Source organism: Vombatus ursinus, unplaced genomic scaffold (assembly GCF_900497805.2).
Source record: "Vombatus ursinus unplaced genomic scaffold, bare-nosed wombat genome assembly UNPS02014859.1, whole genome shotgun sequence".
Lineage (NCBI taxonomy): Eukaryota > Metazoa > Chordata > Mammalia > Diprotodontia > Vombatidae > Vombatus > Vombatus ursinus.
The window spans coordinates 1,493,022-1,513,841 of NW_020954637.1; the positions used below are offsets into that span (position 1 = coordinate 1,493,022).

General features: G+C 42.3%; 1 pseudogene; it reads left to right on the top strand.

Annotated features, from left to right (window-relative positions):
- The window catches only part of LOC114027378, a 39,383-nt pseudogene that overhangs the window by 1,561 nt on the left and 17,002 nt on the right, over positions 1-20,820 (top strand).

The following is a 20,820-nucleotide window of genomic DNA, read 5'->3' on the forward strand; positions in this document are numbered from 1 at the left end:
GCCTCGACTTCCAAAATACCCAGATCTTACCCTACTCTTGCCACAGCACCCAACCTGGTAGCTGCCAACATCAGACAGTCCCTCACAAGTCTCTAGTTCCTGCTTCTTGGTCCTGACAGTTCTCCATGGCAGAAACCTAGAGGGATTCCTGCTGCCTTGGGATAGGGAGGAGAATGGGAAAGTAGGCTTGGTGACATCCATATGATGGAGGATTTGCTTTTTTATTTGCATTCTAATCTGAAAAGCCATGAATGACATTATGTCATTTGCTATTAAATTCCCTTTCAAAGTGTGCGATTAAGGAACAAATGCTCCAATTTCATGTTTCTGTCCTGTGCCTCTTTGTATGTGAATGTTTTGACACCTATAAAAGAAGTAAACTTTTTGCATTTAAAAAGGATGCTGTGCTGATCATTCTGCAGGTGGGCCCCTGCCTACCTTATCAGAAATCACTTGGTACAAGAGGTCTTCAGGGTATCCCCCAAATTGAATAGTAAAGTCAGAATACTGATGTTGGACAGTGAAAGAGTGACCCTTTAGGAGACAGAAGTGCTGAGGTCTTAATGCTGCCTCTGCCACCAGCTCATGTGGGAACCTTGGGCAAGTCAGTTTATCACTCTGAGACTCACTTTTCACCTCCATAAAGTGGGAATAATGGTTGGAATGCCTCTATCACAGGTCTTTGTCCCAGACAAAAAGGGCACCAGGTCTGCCTCTGATGCTGCTCCATGGCACCACACAAGGCCCTTGAGCCTCTCAGGTCCTGGTCTGTAAAATGCTGGTGGTGATTATCTACATTCCTCTAGTGCTTTGGAGTATGCAAAACAATCTCTCCTCCACAACACTGAAGAAACAGGTGCAAGTATTAATGTCCCCATTTTAAAGGTGAAGAAACTGAGGCTCAGTGAAGAAGTTAGAGCTTTACAGAGTTGGAAGGAACCTTAACAGGACAAGAACTCATCTAGCTTTTGCTTAGAGTCCTGGTACAGGGGAACTTAACCTTCCAAGTGACTTCTCCAAGGTCACACAACTAAGAAGGTTCACATCTGGGACTCCAAACAGCCCTGGAATCCTGCCCTGCCTCTCTGACAGAAGATGGAATGAGGTCCAAATAACATCATGCATCCCTTATATTCCTCCCCCTCTCTAGGCCTCAATCTTCTCTGAAAAAATAGCAGGGTAAACTAGATAAACTCTAAGGTCCTTCCCAGCTTGGAAATTCTTTTTTTATGTTTGATATAAAGAAGATTATCTTTTTTATTTTTGTTTTTTTAATTTGTTGTTAATTTATTTTGAATTATCAACAATCACTTCCACAAGCTTTTGAATTTTAACTTTTTCTCACTCTCCCTCCCCATGACAGCACATAATCTGATATAGGCTATACATATACATTCCTATTAAACACATTTTCACAATAGTGATATCGTAAGTATGAATTAGAACCACTGGGAGGAACCATGAGAAAGAAGAAGCAAAACAAAACAACAAAAGAAAAGGAGAGCAAATAGTATGCTTCCATCTGCATTCAGACCCCATGTTCTTTCTTTGGATGTGGATAGCGTTTTCCATCATAAGTCTTTTAGAGATGTCTTAGGAGGAATTGCATTGCTGAGAAGGGCTAAGTCTATCAAAGTTATTCATTGCACAATGTGGCCGTTACTGTGTACAAGTTCTCCTGGTTCTGCTCACTTCACTCAGCATCAGTCTTGGAAATTTTTTGAGCCTACATGTGCTTTGCAAATTGTAATACTTAATTTTACACAAATGTATCCCATGGGGCAACATAGTGTCTCTAAAACAGAGGTAGAAGGGAGTTGAGAGATTATCTTCTCCAACTCTGCTATTTCTCTGAGGATCAATAACTTGGCCAGGTTCACACACATGCAGCCACCAAAGACACCACAACTCAGGTCTCCTGATTGTAGCAACTGATCTTCATCAACTAATCAAATCAAAAAGCATTTATTAACAGCCTACTGTTTGTCAGGTTTTGTGCAAAGTTCTGGGGATAGGAAGGAAGGAAAAAAACAAAACAAAACAAAAAAAACCAGTCCTTCATCTTAAGGAGCTCACAGTCTAATGCAGGGAAACAACCTGCAAACCACTGTGTGCAAACAATATATAGACTGTATAAACAGGAGCAAATCTTGGAGAGAAGGTACTAAAATCAAGAAGACTGGGCTAGGTTTCTTGCAGAAGGTAAGAGTTCAGCCAAAACTTGAAAGAAGCTAGGAGATGGAGATGAGAAGAGATAGGGTTTTCTGCATGGGGGATGGCTAGTGAAAATGTCCACAGTCAGTAGATGGAGTTTTGCGTGAGGAACAGCAAGGACACCGTTGTCACTGGATCACAGAGTCCATGGAAAGGATTAAAGTGAAAGAAGACTGCAAAGGTCGGAAAGGTCACCTTATAAAGGGCTTTAAAAGTCAAACTGGATTTTATATCAATCAATCAATGATAAACATTTATTAAGTACTTACTGTGTTCCAGGCACAGTGTTAAGCATTGGGGATACCAAAAGAGGAAAATGACAGTTGCTGTTCTCAAATCCAGTCTCAGACACATAACACTCACTAGCTGTGTGACCCTGGGCAAGTCACTTAACCCCAATTGCCTCACCCTAAAAAAAGACTCAGCTAAATAGTGGGGTGCTACTAGATGACCTCTGAGGTCTCTTTGGGTTCTAGCCCTTTGATTCTAGGATCCTGGGTGATTCTCTGTAACTGAGAATCCTGAATGTCCCGGGGTTCCTTCTAACCCTGGGATGCTTCTCTCCCGCCTCCCCAGATGGCAGACCATGCTGAAGTCCTGAGGGGTAGCAAGAAGTTTCCTGGCATCCGTTACCCAGTCCTGACCCCCAATCTCACAGGCTTCCAGGCAGCGATAAAAGGAACATGTTACATCGATCAGAGCCCAAGCTTCAGGGCTTGGCTCACAGCGACCCCTGCTGGTCTCTGGGGCTCAGTCCTCACTCACCTCTGGGAGAGTCTCTCCCCTGGGAAGGGTTATTTTGTTTGCTTTCCCCAATGGAAAGAGCACTGGGCTTGGGAGCCAGAGCACCTGGGTTCAAATCCTGGTTCTGCCTCTGTGACCATGGGCAAGGCACTTTTAATAGAACTACATGCATCATCTAGAATGGAGTCAGTCATTCAGGCCAGCAGTGTTTTAGAAACTGGTGATCAAACAGTTTGTAGAGAAAGATAACGATGAGGATCAGAGACGGAGAGCTGGAAGGAATGTCAGAGACCATCTAGTCTACACCTTCATTTCTACAGATGGGGAAACTGAAACCCAGAGAGGTCAGGTGACTTGTCTAAGGTCATACAGGCAGCGTCAATAAATCAATCAAGTAGTTTACTGGATCACAGATTTAGGGCTGGAAAAGACCTTAGAGGCCATTTAATCCAAACCCTTCATTTTACAAGTGAGAAAACTGAGGCAAAGGGTTAAGTGACAGTGTTTGAGGCAAGATTTGATCCAGGTCTTGATTTCAAGTCCAGTTCTCTATTCACTCCACCAAGCTGCTGTTCATTAAAAGCTTCTACTGTGTGTCCCTACACTGTGCTAAGCACTAGGGACCCAAAGGTAAGAGTGAAAATAGATTGTGAAAAGCTTTTTTTTTTAAATTTCCTTTCTCTTCTTTACTTATTTAATTTTTGACCTTTTTTTAAAAAATTTTAAGTTCCAAATTTTCTCCTTCCCTCTCACTCCTCCTCCCTTACCCATTGAGAAGGCAAGCAATAGATCTCAATTGTATCTGTGAAATCATGTAAAACATTTCCAAATTAGTCATGTTGCTAAAAAAAAATAAAAAGTAAGAAACATAAAGAAAGTGAAAAATGAATGCTTCAATCTACACTCAGAGTTCATCACTTCTCCCTCTGGAGGTGAAGTGGTTTTCACCATGGGTCCTTAGGCATTGTCTTGGATCAATGTCTTGATCAGAGTAACTAAGTCTTTCACAGTTAGTCATCGTTACAATATTGCTATTACTGTGTACAAAGTTCTCTTGGTTCTGCTCACTTCACTTTGCATCAGTTCGTATAAGTCTTTCCAGGTTTTTCTGAAACCATCCTGCTCATCATTTCTTATAGCACAATAGTATTCCATCATAATCATATACCACAACCTCTTTAGCCATTCCCCAATTGATGGGCATCTACTCAATTTCCAAATCTTTGCCACCACAAAAAGAGCTACTATTAAAATGTTTGTACATATAAGTTATTTTCTCTTTCCTTTCATCTCTTTGGGAAACAGATCTGGAAGTAGTATTGCTGGATCAAAGGGAAAGCACAATTTTGTAGCCCTTTGGGCATAGTTCCAAATTGCTCTCCAAAATGATTGGATGAGTTCATAACTCCACCAACAGTGCATGAGTGTCCCAATTTGTGAAGGCTTTAAATGTCAGAAAGAGGAGTTTATATTCAACCCTGGAAGTAACAGGGAGCCATTAGAGTTTATTGAGTAGGAGGAAATGGGATATGGTGACATGGTCATACTTGTGCTCTATGAAAATCACTTTGGTGGATGTGTGAAAGATGGATTGGAGTGGAGAAGAGAGAGACCACATAGGAGGCTTCTGCAATAGTCTTGCCAAAAGGTGATGATGGCCTACACTATAGTATTGACTGGGTAAATGGAGAGATAGATAAAATAGATCACCTATTCAAAACCCAGGGATGGGGGCAGCTAGATGGTGCAGTGGATAGATCTCCAACTTTGGAGTCAGGAGGACCTAAGTTCAAATCCTGCCTCAGGCACTTGATACTTACTAGCTGTGTGACCCTGGGCAAGTCACTTAACCCTGATTGCCTCACCAAAAAGTAAAAAAAAATAAACTAGGGAGCTAGAAAAGACAAAATTTAACTTCTAATTGGATATATGAGGTGGGTGAGAGTTGGAGTTGAGAATGACACCAAGGTGGTGAGCCTGGGTGACTGGGAGGATGGTGGTGTCCACCAGATATTATTCCAAAAACCAACTGCACTTCAATACAATGGTTTCAAAAATCACAAGCTAATGAACTTACAACATGAACAGGAAACCATCTCATGGACTTAGAACATAAACACTAAACTTACTGCCAGACTAATAACATTAATCCAATTAAATACATGTCCAAATCAACTACTTAGAAACACCATTCCATTTTTCTACCAATTCTGACTTCTATATTTGTTGCATTCAGAAACAGCAGAGAGAAGTTATCACTTTTATTCTCATTATTACAAAGTGTGGCATCAACAGTTACCATTCAAAGCACAGATAAATCATGTCATGAATAATTGTCCCTAATTAATCAATCAAATCCAAAGTTTTAATTGTTCAAATTTTTTAAGGGTTGCTACATGATTCCAGCTACTTTTCCAGATCCACAAGAATGCCACTATCTGTGCAGTTGAATTTGGGAATCATTAGACATCTCCAAACAAAGTCCCAGTGCTTTGAGGAAGAAATAAGCATTTCTCCCAGTGCAGTCCCATAGTAGAGATACACTGCAGCATAGCAACCTTCTATATTGCTGTACCACTTTTGTTTCAGTGAGGTCCAAAAATGTCCTCAAATTTGCCTTGCTACTTTCCCGTACTTTTCTTTTTCGCCTACTGGGGAATCAGAAACTGAAGTCACCCATGTGGGCTCTAGAGGAGTTAGTACCACTGTATACAAAGTTGGAGAAAAGAAGACTGAAGGGAGATGTGAGAGCTATGTTCAGGTGTTTGAGGGGCTTTCATGGGAAAGAGGAATTAAACTTGTTCTGTCTGGCCCCAGAGGGCAGAAATAGGAACCATGGAAAGAAGCTGCTAAGAGAGAAAATTTAGGCTTAATCTCAAGAAAAGAACTTCCTAACAACTAGTGCTGCCTAAAAGTGAGGTACCTCAGGAGTCAGTGGGATGCCCACCCACTTCCTGGTCTTCAAGCAGAGATTAGACGGAGCATTCATCAGGTAGGCAGTAATTACCATTAAGAACCAAAAGGAATATTTAGGGTATGATAGTCGGAACTGGTACAGTGGATAGAGTGCCCAGCCTGGAGTCAGGAGGACCTGACCTGAAATCTGGTCTCAGATACTTCCTAGCTGTGTGATCCTGGGCAAGTTACTTCACCCTGTTTGCCTCAGTTTCCTCATCTGTAAAATGAGCTGGAGAAAGAAATAGCAAACCCCTCCAATATTTCTGCCAAGAGAACCACACATGGGGTCACAGACAGTTGGACACAACTGAAAATGACTAAACAACACCAAAAATTAGAACTGGTAGTTTTTTGAGAAACAGAGAAGAGATAGCTTGACAGAAACTATGAAGACAGAAAAAGAATAGGAGAAAAGATGAGAGAACTGGTAACTTATTTTATAATGGAACATTACAGCACGTATAAGGAATGAATCTGGAGAGCAGTTATTGAGACCAATGGCTTGAGAAAAGCTGATGGGACTGTTTCACTATTATGTCTGAAGAGAAGCTGAAGAAACCAGAAAGAAATATCGAGAGACGCCCCATCCCTCCTTTGATGGAACTCTTTGAACCTTTACCTTGTGAAGAAAATGAAGAGAATTTCTGAGGAGATATTTTGCCTGATATCTTGAGTGAACTGAAGAGTGGAAATGTGTTTCCAGAAGTAAGAAGTGGTCCACAGTGATAGTGATGGTTAGAGGTAATTCTATCCATGATCTTCCTCCACTTCAAATATCGTAAATTGTTTTTTATGTCTTTGTATTATCATTGGTGGTGGTGGTTGTTCAGTCATTTCAATTGTGTTCAACATTTCATGGCCCCATTTGGGGTTTTCTTGGCAAAGATATTGGAGTACTTTGCCATTTCCTTCTCTAACTCATTTTATAGATGAGGAAACTGAAGCAAAAAGGGATAAGTGACTTGCCTAGGGTCACACAGCTAGTAAGTGTTTGAGGTCAGATTTGAACTCAGGAAGATGAATTTTCTGACTCCCAGCTCTATGCACTATGGCGCCACCTAGTTGCCCTGTCATTGGTTACCTTGTTAATAAATCGAATAGCCAATGACTTTAATACTATCTTAATGCCAGGAGATTAGGAGCTGGTTTTGAGATATATATGTAAAATCAGTCAGTCAGTAAATAAACATTCATTAAGCATCTACACAAGGCCAGGCACCATGCTAAAAGCTGAGAATACAAAGTAAGGCCAAAGACAGCCTCTGCCCTCTAGCAGTCTAATGGAGGAAACGACATGTGAACCAATTTGTACAAATAGGCTATAGACAGAAGAAGTAGGAAATAACCAATAGAATTAAGAGTTGGGAAAGGCTTCCTGTAGAAAATGAGATTTTTATTCCAGACTTGAAAGAAGCAAGGGAAGCCAGAAGCAGAGATGAGGAGGGGGAGCATTCCAGGCATGAGGGACAGCCAGCAGAAATGCCCAGAGACAACAGGCACACAACTGCTTATGGGGAAAATTTCTCCAATGTGTCTAAATAATCAATAAAACTGGAGTGAGGGACCTGAGCAGCTGGTTTATTAATGAGGGAAATAACATAATTTCCCAGATTAACAAAGAAATAGCCAAACATACCCCTGAATTACTTTAGAGCTCTGGATGATATGAGTGACTAAGTGGCAGGGTAAGGGGCAACCTACAAAGTGAGTGTGAGAGACCTCATGGCACTTTGTTCCATAGATATAAATGGAATTTAAACCACTCATTGGTCATGACTAGGTGGCACGGTAGATGGAGGGCTGGACCTGGAGTCAGGAAGACCTGAGTTCAAATCAAGCCTCAGATACTTTACTAGCTGTGTGATCCCAGGCTTCCTTCTTTCCCCTCCTCTCCCCTCCCCTCTCCTCCCATTTCCTTTTTGCACATGGGGTATCATGCCCTTACTTGAGAATGTTCTGCCCAAAGGAAGGTAAATTTCAATGGCTGAAACCCACCCAGTTATTTTGGGGTTTACTGACTAGATTTCTTTCTTAAAGATCATGCCTTACTTCTAGGGCTGTATCCCAAAGAGATCATAAAAATGGGAAAAGGACTCACGTGTACACAAATATTTATAGCAGCTCTTTATGTGGTAGCAAAGAATTGGAAATTGAGGGGTTGCCCATCAATTGGGGAATGACTGAACAAGTTGTGGTATATGAATGTAATGGAATACTATTGTGCTGTAAGAAATGATGAGCAGGATGACTTCAGAAAAACCTGGAAAGACTTGTATGGACTGATGCTGAGTGAAGTGAGCAGAACCAGGAGAACATTGTACACAGTAACAGCCACATTGTACGATAATTAACTTTGATAGACTTATCTATTCTTAGCAATGCAAGGATCTAAGACATCTCCAAAAGTCTCATGATGGAAAATGCTATCCACATCCAAAGAAAAGAACTGTGAAGTTTGAATACAGATCAAAGCATACTATTTGCTTTTTTTTCTTCTGTTTTGTTTTGTTTCTTCTTTCTTGTGGTTCCTCATATTGGTTCTAATTCTTCTTTACAACATAATTAATGTGAAAATATGTTTAATAGGAATATATAGAGAGCTTATATCAGATTGAACACCATTTTAGGGAGGAAGGTGGGAAGGGAGAGGGAGAAAATTTAAAAATCAAAAGCTTATGGAAGTGTTTATTGAAAACTAAAAATAAATTAATTAAAAAAAAAAAGACCATGCTTTAAACTAAATTCCCTCTGGCTCTCGTTGCTTGGCCAATAATAGGTCCCTGTCCAAGCACCACTAAATAGTTATTTTTTGGGGGCCCTCAAGGCTCAGAGTGAATGTAAATAGTAGTTGTTTTTCAGCCAGCAACCCTGAGGTCTTCCCCTCCCAGTTTGATTTTTTTTTTTTTAACTATTAAAAGGGCCATCCCTTGACTCACTTTTTAAAAACTGGCCTAATCACTGAATGGGCATTGCCCCACTCAAAGTGAGAAATCAAAAAGACCTTACCTTAAAAAGATCAATGTCTCCCACTGCATCCGGGACCATCTTCAGTTGTCCTGATCTATATATCTGGCCATTGAACCTAGATGGCTCTGGAGGAGAAAGTGGGGCTGGTGACCTTGCACAACCCTCCCTCACTCAAATCCAATTCAATTTCAAGGCATGTCATCATCCTCCTGATGTCTTGGTCCCATTCAAGAACAAAGAACAAACCACATTATCTAACCATGTGACCCTCCCTATTCAGGGTCTCCGTATTAACTCCAGAATCAAATAAAAAAAAATCTGCCAATTGGGATTGGAAGCCCCCCACGAGCTGCTTTCTTCCTACCTGTCCAGTCTTCCTAGACTTGGTTCTCCCCCAAACTTTGGCTTAAGTCTCCCTGGGGCTCTTATATATTTGATAACCAGATATCTGGTCTCCTTCAATTTCCCCAGGCCAGGGGTTGAGAAGAGTTTACAACATGCCCTGATCTTGGGAAACCCCAAAGAGAGGAGTCAATAAATCCTGGAGGCTTGACCATTCTGGGAGCTGGAAGTTAAGGGGCAGAGTGTGGGTGATGTTAGCAGCATAAAGTCTTACCACGAATTCCATGAAGCCATTGTTTGAACCAGGAAGAAACTTAATTATTAACGACTTGGGAAGACCGGGCATTCCACATGTGTCAGACAGGTCCACAGCTTTTTATTCCCTATTCCCAATTTGAATTTTCCTCCCTTGTTTCCCCATTGGCTGGGTATTATAGAGGTTACAGCCCATCCAAAGTGCCTAATTTCCCCACATGAGTCTCTGCCCCTAATTACATCTCCCACTCCCCACAATTCTTTATACCTTATTAGGTCATAGTTCCCCCTAGCTATAAGCTGATAAGTTGGACCTCAAACCCAGTTTAAACTGACTCCAATGCTCTCATGTGTGCTGTCACCTAGGTTTCCACACCCTGAGGAGTGAGATGCAAAAGCAACATCCCCAACCACATTTTCTACAGTGGGATGCAGGAATGGGCAGTAGCAGCAGCCCAGGCCAGGTTAGAAAATGGTGGTTCTGGTAGTTTCCTGCTGAGAAGGATCACTCAAGTGATGTTGGCACCTGGGAAATTGTTCTTGCAGGGAGCATAGATTTAGAGCAGGAAGGTACTTTAGAGGTCCTCAAATAGATCCTCCCACAAAACAAATAAACAAAAATCACCTCATTTGAGAGATAAGGAAAATGAAGGCAAGAAAAGTGACTCACCCAGAGTCACACAGCAACATGATAATAGCTAACATTTCTTTGATGTTTTAATGTATTCATAGTGCTTTATATAACTAATTTCATAAAAACAACTTTATGAGGTAAGTGCTATATTTAGCTCAGTTTTACAGGTGAGGTAATTGACACTGAATTCCCAGATCCTAGCACATGGAGATGGTGATAGTGACTAGACCCATTACAATTATCCCTTCCACATAGGGATTTTTCCCATTGAAGTTTCACTCTTCAGCAAGGTCTTTCTCACATAGGTGCTTATTTTGTGCTTGCTAAACAATTGTGTAACACACACCTCCTTATTTGCCAATCTCACGTTGTCACTGTCAGGTTGCACTCCTAGAGCAGCAGTTGCCACAACTTTCAGGATTCTAGGGGTAACCCAGTGGGTGGCTATATCCCTAATAGCAGTTCAAGAGTTCCCATCAATGTGTTTCCCTTTCAAATTCTGTCTGTACACTCAGTACTTTAGCAAAGGTATTTACTCAAATAACACATCAAGAACAACATAAACAAAACATTTTCCCCAACACCAAGGAGTATTCTCTGTCCTAAAAATAACAGTAGTGCAAGAAGTTGGGGCAGAGGGAGAAGACTAGGGTCCAATGTAGATGACAATGGACATGAGTTTCCTGCACAGTTTCCCATGGTCAAGCTACTTCTTAGACCCAGACCTGCAAGGCCCTGATGTATTCATTACTTGAGAGTCCAGGACAGTCCCTTCTGGAACAGATCACCTGAGGGCTAGGTTGGCTCTCCCTACCAGACTCTGCTGTTGCTGGACTGGGTGAGGCAATGTCCTTGGCCACTGGCAAGTTGTTACAGAACTCTGCCTGGCAAGCCACTCTCACTATCTGGATCTGATTCCATCCCATTCCATTTTTTACAGTACTCTGCCCTCTATAGCATTCTCATTCCCCAGCCTCAGTCTCTACTGCTACTATTTCCCCTCTCAGATCATTTCCATCAACATTAGCTTGTATATTTATAGATGTGTTAGTTGTCTCCTCCAATAAATGTGATCTCCTCAAGGAAAAGGTCTGTTTTTTACTTTCTTTGCATTCCTAGTCTCTCCACAACTCCTATGGAAAGATCATGGTAAGTACTTAACAATTGTTTGTGAGAAGGAGGGAGCATCTAAACTCTTTCTATTGTTTTATCTAATGTTTTAAGAATCTCTTTTCTCACTTCTTCTCCTGGCTGCTTCCCTGCTGCCTACAAGAACATCCGGGTCTGCCAGATCCTTAAGAAACAGACAGACAAAAAACTCTCTTGAACTTGCTAGCCCTGCTAGGTAGCTTCCTCTGCCTCTCCTCCTTTCCATGACTACACTGCTACAGAAAGTCATCTACAATCATTGTCTTCACTTCCTTTCCCCTCACTCTCTTTTAAACCTTCTGCTCTCTGGTTTCCAACCATATTAGTCAAATTAAACTGCTCTCTCCAAAGCTACCAATGATCTCTTTTGTGTGTGTGTGTGTGTGTGTGTGTTATTAATTTATTTTGATTTATCAACAATCACTTCCATAAGCTTTTGAGTTTTAAATTTTTCCCCCTCCCTTCCCACCTCCCTCCTCAAGATGGCGCACAATCTGATATAGGCTATACATATACATTCCTATTAAACATATTTTCACATTAGTGATGTTGTAAGTAAGAATTAGAACCAATAGGAAGCACCACCAGAAAGGGGAAATAAAACACAACAGAAGAAAAACAATAGCAAATAGTATGTTTCGATCTGCATTGAAACTCCATAGTTTTTTCTTTGGATGTGGATAGCATTTTCCATCATGAGGCCTTTGGAGATGTCTTAGATCCTTGTATTGCTGGGAAGGGTTAAGTCTATCACAGTCAGTCATCTCACAATGTGGCTATTACTGTGTACAGCGTTCTCCTGGTTCTGCTCACTTCACTCAGCATCAGTCCATACAAGTGTTTCCAGGTTTTTCTGAAATCTACCTGCTCATCATTTTTTATGGAACAATAGTATTCCATTACATTATTTTTGCCACAACTTATACCCACCCCCTTTATGTATATCCCTTTAACATGGTATAATAACAATACAATTCTCAAGAGTTACAAGTGTCATCTTCCCTTGTAGGGATGTAAACAGTTTGCCCTTAATAATAACATGTTGTTTCTTTCTGATCCGTTTACCTTTTTATGTCTTTTTTGAGTCTTGCTCTGGTCTTTTTATCAGGAAGGTATGGAAGTCGCTATTTCATTGAATATCCATTTCCACCCCTGAAAGATCATGCTCATTTTCACTGGGTAGTTGATCCTTGGTTGTAATCCAAGTTCCTTTGCCTTACGGAATATCATATTCCACCAATGATCTCTTAATTACCAAATCTAGTGGCCTGTTCTCATTCCTCAGCCTTCTTGACCTCTTTGCAGCCTTTACCTTGTCAATCTCCTGGAAACTCCCCTCTCTCTAACTTTCAGGGAAATGCACACTTCTGTTTCTCCTCTTAATTGTCTAAAAATTCTTCTCAGTCTCCTTTGCTGGATAGTAGTACAGCTTATCCCCCTTACTGTGGATATGTTCCAAGTTCTGTCCTAGGTCCCCTTCTCTTCTCTTTCTAGTCTGTCTCTCTGGGTGACTTTGTCAGATCTCTCGGTCTCTGTGTAGATATCATCTCTATGTAGATGTTTCTCAGAAACATTTTTCCAAGCCAAACCACTCTCCTGACCTCCATATTGACTGCAACAACTGCTGATTAAACATCTGCAACTGATTGCCCTGAAGACATCTCGAACTGAAAATCTTGCAAAGAGATCTCATTATCTTTCCCCCAAAATCCTTCCAACTTTTCTATTGCTGTGAAAGACACCTCCACCTTCCCAGTCACTCAGGCCAATCTTCCTCAATATATCACTCACCACACATATCCAATCTGTGGTCATCTTGTCATTTCTACTTTCACAATATTTCCTGAATGAATCCCCTTTTTTTTTTCACTTATACAGGCACCACCTGGTGCAGACCTTTCAGCCTAGTGAAGTTAAATCAAACCAATATGCATTTATCAAGTGTCTATTATGTGCCAGGCTATAAGCTAAGGGCTGGGGATACAGACAGAGGCAAAAGCCCATCCCTGCTCTCAAGGACCAGACAGCTCAGTGGAGGAGACAACATAGAAATAACGAGGTACAAACAAAATGGCTGAAGGATAAAGTGGGGACTATCGGTGAAAGGAAGGCTCTAGAATTAAAAGGGGATTGGAAAAGCCTTCTAGTGGAAAGAGAATATTTAGATGAGTCTTGAAGGAAGCCAGGAAACAGAGAGGAGGGAGAGAGATTGCCAGGCCTGGGAGAAAGCCAATGAAAATGCAGAGAGGTGGGAGGTGGAGTGTCTTGTGTGAGGAATAACAGGGAGGTCTCTTAAACTAGATGGCTGTGTGAGTGAAAGTGAGTAGGGTATCAGAAAGCTGGAAAGCTAGGAGGGCCAGGTGATAAAGATCCTTACTAGCCTAAGAGGGGACTTTATAGTGGACCCTGGAGGTAACAGGAAACTCATGCCTACACCACTGCAATGGCCTGCTGGGTGGTTTCCTTGTCTCATGTCTCTCCCCTTTATACTCCAACTACCAGAGTAATCTTCCGAAATCACACATCTAACCATGACACTGACCCCACTCAATAAACACGAGTGGCTCCCTATTATTTCTAAAATCACATATAAAAGCCCTCCACAACCTGTCTGCTTTTCCAGGCTTCTTACACTTAACTCCTGCTCAGATACCTAGTAATCCATCACAGCTGGCCTTCCTGGTGTGCCTCACATATAACACTCCATCTCCCGATGTCTTTCTTTTTCACCAGTTGGCCCCCAGGCCTGAAATGTTCTCCCTCCTCACCTCTGCCTCTTCCCTTCAGTGGCTTCCTTCAGGACTCCACCTTCCTCAAGAGGCCTATCCCTGCCCTACTCCATACACCCCCTCCATTGCTAGTGTCTTTCTGCTGTCGATTATCTCCAATTTTCCCCTTAGATATCTTGCTTATCCATAGTTCTTTGCATGTTGTGTGCCTCATCAGGGTCCACAATTTCCAATTTCTTTCCAACGATTAGTTTAGCGTATTCACCTCGTCAATACTTGTGAACATGACTTGTCCTTGACATCTGGAAGCTTTCCCCTTTACTTTTCCTTTTTTAAATTTAATTCTACTTTTCCAATGAGCACATACGTACATTGTCACTCTCCTACTTCCTGACCCATTACAAAAAAAGAAAGAAAAAGAAAACTCTTCCAACAAATACTCATAATCAAGACCAAGCAAATTCCTCACATTGGCCCTTACATAGCTATGTCTCGACCTGCACCCTAAGTCCACCACCTCTCTGGGAGGAGATGGATCACATGTGAACTCAGGTCCTCCTGGCTCCAAGGCTGAAGCTCTATTGCGCCACCTAGCTGCCCCAGTCCTCGGTATTCTTTGGTGCTCCTTTTTCTGCACGTGGCTTCTTTTGACTATTCACCTAAAATCTAGTTATGAAATAGCCTGGGGTCATTTAAAAAAAAAAAGCACTTTACCCAGAATAAACAAGGCTGCAGGATTTTGGCTCCTGACTCCTTGTGTAAGCAGTCTACCTCTTAGCCTCAAATTTCTCTTCCTAAATCTAAGGCTGGAAGGGATCAATTCCTGGGTAATCTTAGAGGTTACCCAGGCCTGCCCCTTTATTTTACTAATGAGGAAAAAAAATTAAGTAACACTTAAAGTGCATGCCAACCTCATAGGGTATTTTAAGGATCAAGTTAGGTAATGAACCTAAAAGGCTTTGTAAACCGGCCTCACTAAGACTATTGCTTTCACTTCTCTCCTTGATTCTCTTCTCTCCCCCACCCCACCAGAGTTCTCTCTTTTGGTCACGCAGGACACCTCCCCTTCTTAACCCTGCTCCACTTTTCCCTTCTTACGCCGGTTCTTTCTGTGTTCCTTTACCAAAGAAGGGTGAGGGCTTCACTTCTGCACAAGAAAGATGAGCCAAGGAAAACTGGGCTTTTTCTTTTGGGGCAAATGACTTCCAGTAGCAGAAGTTGATGGTGTCCCCATCTTATATAGAGTTATAGAATCATGAGAGCCATAAGGGCTTATCTAGTCCAAGGCCATCATGTGACCCATGAGTAACCTGAGTAGCCTTTTCTGATTTCCCCTTAATAATATAATAGCACCTTCCCTCTGTGATTATCTCCAATTTATCCTGTCTATAGTTGTACATAGTTATTTCCATGTGGTATCCCCCATAAGACTGTAAGCTCCTAAATGGCAGGGACTGTCTTGTGCCTTCTTTGTATCCCCAGTGCTTAGCACAGTCCATGACACACAGTAGGTGCTTAATAAATGCTTCCTGATTGACCATGGGAAAAGGAAGAGCTGGTGAATGCTCAATTCAATCCCCCCACTTCCCCCTTTCCCAGACTGCAAATAGTAGTGAGTTACAGATTGCTACTTCCTTAGGATGCCATCATGAAATCTAAAGGCTGGAACAGTCCCCTGGTCCTTCTCCTTGACCATCAGACCTTCTCAAGTCTCAAATATAATTTTGAGTATTTTGAAAGGCCTGTGATTTTACTTGGTGTAAACATCCCCTTTCACCCACATAGATTACATTCCTTCCTGTTATCACCTAGTGGCCAGTCTTTTCATGATAAGCTTTTAGGCTGGTTCTGGGTTAACAGAACTGTCATTGTGATCTATTTGAAGCCTTGCCAGCTTTGAAGGACCAGTCATATCTTGGACTCTGTCAACTCTGCCTTTAAGAACACAGGCTCATGGGGCAGCTAGGTGGCGCAGTGAATAGAGCTCTGGCCTTGGAGTCAGGAGGACCTGAGTTCAAATCCAGCCTCAGACACTTAACACTTACTAGCTGTATGACCCTGGGCAAGTCACTTAACCCTGATTGTCTCACCAAAAAGCAAAAACAAAAACAAAAAAAAAAAAACCCACGTTCAAAGCACAGAGAGGCAAGAGGAGAGAAAGAAGCTGAAATGTGAAAGGAAAGGAAGTTCTCTATATGAAGAGCCCCAGAACCTCCCTTTATCCAGATGTCTCTTCCCCCAAGCAAAGCCCAGCAGCTCCTTTCAAAGCCACCATTTGTTAGAAACCTTTAAGGAAGCTACTGGTCCCCTTCCACCCTCATTAAAGTAGAAATAGAGATGGGCAATACTTTGTAAGCAGGAATTGTTGAGATGCAGGTTTGGGCTTCATAAAAGGAAAAATTTCCAAACCTTAGAGCCATCCAAAAGTGGCCTGGACTGTCTGCCTCAGGACAGACTGGGTTTCCCCTACCTGGAGGCCTTCAAACAAAGGCTGGGGGACCATTTAATTCATTAAGCATTATTAAGCACCTACTATGTGCCAGGCCCTGGGGATACAAAGGCAAAAATGCAACAGCCCCCAGCCCTTAAGGAGCTTACATTTCACTGACAGATGAGTAAATGCAAGAGAATTTGAGCAGGAAGAAAGCATTGACAATGTGGCTTTGATTTCCACAGGTATGTGGTCCTGACCAGCAAGCATCATGAGGGCTACACACTCTGGCCCAGCCCTACATCTTGGAACTGGAATTCTATGGATGTAGGGCCACACCGAGATCTGGTGGGTGAATTGGGACCTTTCCTCCAAGAGAAGTAAGTGTGTTTGGTTTTTTATTAGCCCTGGACTCCGCTTTGCTGGCCTTCAATCACTTGAAAACTTCAGCTTGTCCCCTTGGCTTTCCCAAATAACTAAGAATAATCTGCGGAACAGTCTCATTGTCATTGAGCATTATTATGTCCAGGCCCTGCTTGTTTAAGGTTTAAGCCAAAGATGACCAGGCTACAAGTGGCATTTGGCTGACCAGAACAGGCCATAGTGTCTGTATCAGCCTAGGAAAGAATCTACTGACAGGGGGCTTCTCCAGTCCTTTTCAGGAAGTGTTTTGAGGCTTGGTTCAGAACAATAGTTCTGAAAAAGATCTGTGGGTTTAGTGGACTGAGAGCTCACTAGGCATGAGCAGCATAAATGGATGGCCAAGATAACTGATGGGTAGAATGGGCTGCCTTCCACAGGGTGGGTGACCTCTCCTCAGATCTTCTAGCAGAAGATAGATGACCACTGGTTGGCTATATAATAGTGAGGATTCCTTTCATGGATGAATTGGACTGGATGGTACTTGCAGAGTTCCCCTCCGAGTCCAATTCTGTGATTCTGATTGGCAATTCTCTACCACGTGCTCCTCCATTACTATGTTCCTCCCTAGATTTTCCCCAATATTAGGGGTGTCCCAAGTTTAGGACAATCCTTCATCCTCATCCCCTTTCTCCAGAGCTCTGGCCTGTTCTCTGTGCTAAAAATCAGGAATTAAGAGTTGAAGAGGGTGTAGCAAGTGAATTCAAACACTGGGGTTTCCTTCTGAGCTTGAGTAACTAGCTGCCCAGCCCCCCTAGCATTAGAGACTCTCAACTTAGATTTGGATCAGGATATCAGTGGTTCTCAAACTTTTTGGTCTCAGGACTTCTTTACAATCTTAACAGTTTTTGCTTCTTGGCTATTTCTATGTGGCGCAGTGGATAGAGCACCAGCCCTGGATTCAGGAGGACCTGAGTTCAAATCTGTCCTCAGACACATGAAAACACTTACTAGCTGAATGACCCTGGGCAAATCACTTAACCCCATTGCCTAGTCAAAAAAAAAAAATAGCTATATCATTATGAAAATAGTTTTCACCTCTTGGAATTCTCCCCTGAAAAGGTGGGATGAGGAGGATCCAAACACCTGAGCTCTTTAAACTTCTGAAGAGCAAGGATCCATCTATAGAACATTCTCTAGGGTGGTGTCTCTTTTCCTGAAAGTCATTTGTAAATGAAGGAGTAGAAGCAATTTCTTAAAACCTAGAAACCACTGAAGTGAGGGCATCAACTGGGAAGAAAGGAAAGATTGGGATGAAGGTAGGTGTTACAATCCTTAGGAAAAAGCTCTACATGGTTGTACAGGTTGGGAAAAAAAGAAAAAAAACATGAAAAACCATGTGATATATTCAATTTGCTGTCCCAATTTACTATCCATCTCCATAGCACAGGATGCTCATACCTCTTGGGTAAATATTGCTTTTAATAGTATTCTCTAATGACATCCCTCCAATGATGCATCTCTCAGCACATCCTCTGCATCCTCTGACCTTTGCCAGAGGGCATCTACCCAATGTGCTAGGGGTCTTCCTCGTGAAAGGTCTATTCCCTTTAACAGGACAATAGTAGAGCACATGGTCTGTTTATTGATTATTCCTGGGATTTACACATGGTCATCCCATCTAGTTTTAAACTCTATTTCTCTGATATCTTTTAAGCCACTTCTCCTTCACAATTCAAGGCAAGCCTTGAAGTAAATCCTATAATAAATATTTGTTGCTGATGAATTGAGTCCCTCCTGTGAAAGCCATTAAAGCAAATATTTCTGCACTGCAAAAAACTGAAATTTGTTTTGGATTCTATTCCCCAGTTTGTCAACTTCATACTGTTATTAAAGTAACTATTTTTAAAATTCCATGTGAAATGATCCTATTTTCTGTTTAATCCTTTTAGGAATACCCATTATGGACTGTACCACTCACTCCTAGAGTGGTTTCATCCCTTCTATCTGCTTGACAAGAAAAACAACTTCACAACCCAGAATTTTGTCAAGGCCAAGGTCCTGCCAGAAATGGTTGATCTTGTGAACAGGTAAGAACTTCTCTGATCTTCCATTTTCCTCCTCTCTTAAGATTGGGTTGGTGCATTTATAATTCCCTGTTGGGAGAATTTTCCCATGGGAGTTCTAGCTTCCCTTGGCAGAAGCTGAGGGTCACAACCTGTTGCGTGGCAAAAACAAGGAAGTCTCACAAGACCTCTCCTTTGCTGACACGCAGCTCCCACGGTTGGCTCGGCTCTCCTCTCACTGGAAGAAAAGTCCTACTCGTACCCCTGACACGAGGGCTGCAGGTGTCCAGCAGACTTGGTGACTGGCTATCACGTGGAGATCATGTTTTGATCAGGTGTTACTAGGGCTATAAAAGAAAGCTACTAGCATTTAATAAACGGTGCTTCTGCCATCTTGCTGTCTCCCACCTCATCAATGCGCCTCCGGGTTAAGAGTATTGAGCTGGTCTCATGCTCACCACTGCAGTGGCCGCATCAATTCCCATCTCATGGGGCTTTATAACCTTAAAGGTTTAGAGAAACAGAAGGTGCAAGCAGTATTTTTTTTGTTGCTTGAAAAACATCATTTTAGGGGATATTCAAATTCCACTGAGCTCTGACTGCAGCCTTATTAAGGGGTAAGGTCAAGATCCTCCTATATCTCCAAGGGACCAATAATTTCTATAAGGGTTAGACTGAGTAAACCTGCTAACACTGCCCTGGGAATCAGTTTAGGAATAGTATTCTATGGTTTCAAAACCTTCTTTTTTTTTATTGCCAAGTATGTCACTCCCTTGGTGTAGGGATCTCCCGGTAAAGAGCTTACTTTCCAAGGCAGACAGCATCTTCTTAGAGAGTGTCTGAGAGTGCTCAGAGATAAAGCAGCTTAACAGGTCCATGTAGCCAGCATGGTCCAGGGGTAGGACTTAAACCCAGGTCCTCCTGACTCCAAGATAGCCCTCTGACCACTGCTCCATGTTGCCTCTCTACAAAGTATTTAACATTGAGGGGTAGCTAGGTGGTACAGCAGATAGAGCACTGGCCCTAGAGTCAGGAGGACCTGAGTTCAAATCTGGCTTCAGACACGTGACACTTACTAGCTGTATGACCCTGGGCAAGTCACTTAACCCCACTGCCTAGCCAAAAAAATAAAAAATAAAAAATAAAAAAAGGGTAAGTACTTAGCAACCCTGTGAGGGAAGGAGAGCAGTCACAGATGAGGATAGTAAGGCTCAAACAGTGAAATTCCTTGCCTGGGGTTATGTGGTTCTTCGTAAGTGCTTGAGCCAGGCCTAGATCCTGGGTCTCTTGACTTCTGGTCCATTGCTAGGTCACCTAGAACCACCAATGTACTAGATTGTATAAGACTCTTCCAGCATGTCACCTTCCATGTTTCTTTCAGGTACAAACCTGACCTCATGTGGTCTGATGGAGAATGGGAAGCCCCTGACACTTACTGGAATTCCACCGAGTTCCTCACCTGGCTGTACAATGACAGCCCTGTAAAGGGAGGTGACTGAAGGACTGCTTGTGACTGTAGAAGGCGGAGTGAGCCAGGGCCTGGAACCAACTGTATCCTTCCTTCCCCTCCGTGAGTGGTCAGGAGAGAAGGGAATTCTGCATGGGGAGATAAGCAAACTTTCCAAGAATGCAGGATGCAGCGTGCTGCTGTGGGGATGTTTTGTGGGACTGGGGAAAGAGTAAGAAATTCACATTGTTCCTGGCAGATGTTGAAAAGAATTTTGTTCCCTAGCATGGAGTCTTGAGTGACATCCAGAACAGGCCTTTAGGTCTAAGGCAGGATCACTGAATGTTCCAAGGATTAGTAATATAAATTTCATTTCAGCCAGTGTTTTATGCAATGCCTACTATATGCACACTGTATTGATAAGACAGTCTAGTAGAGGAAATAAATCACAAGCACACAACTATAATACAAGATAGCATGTATGATCCATGCACAGGATGGGTCCCAATCCGTCTAGGAGAAAG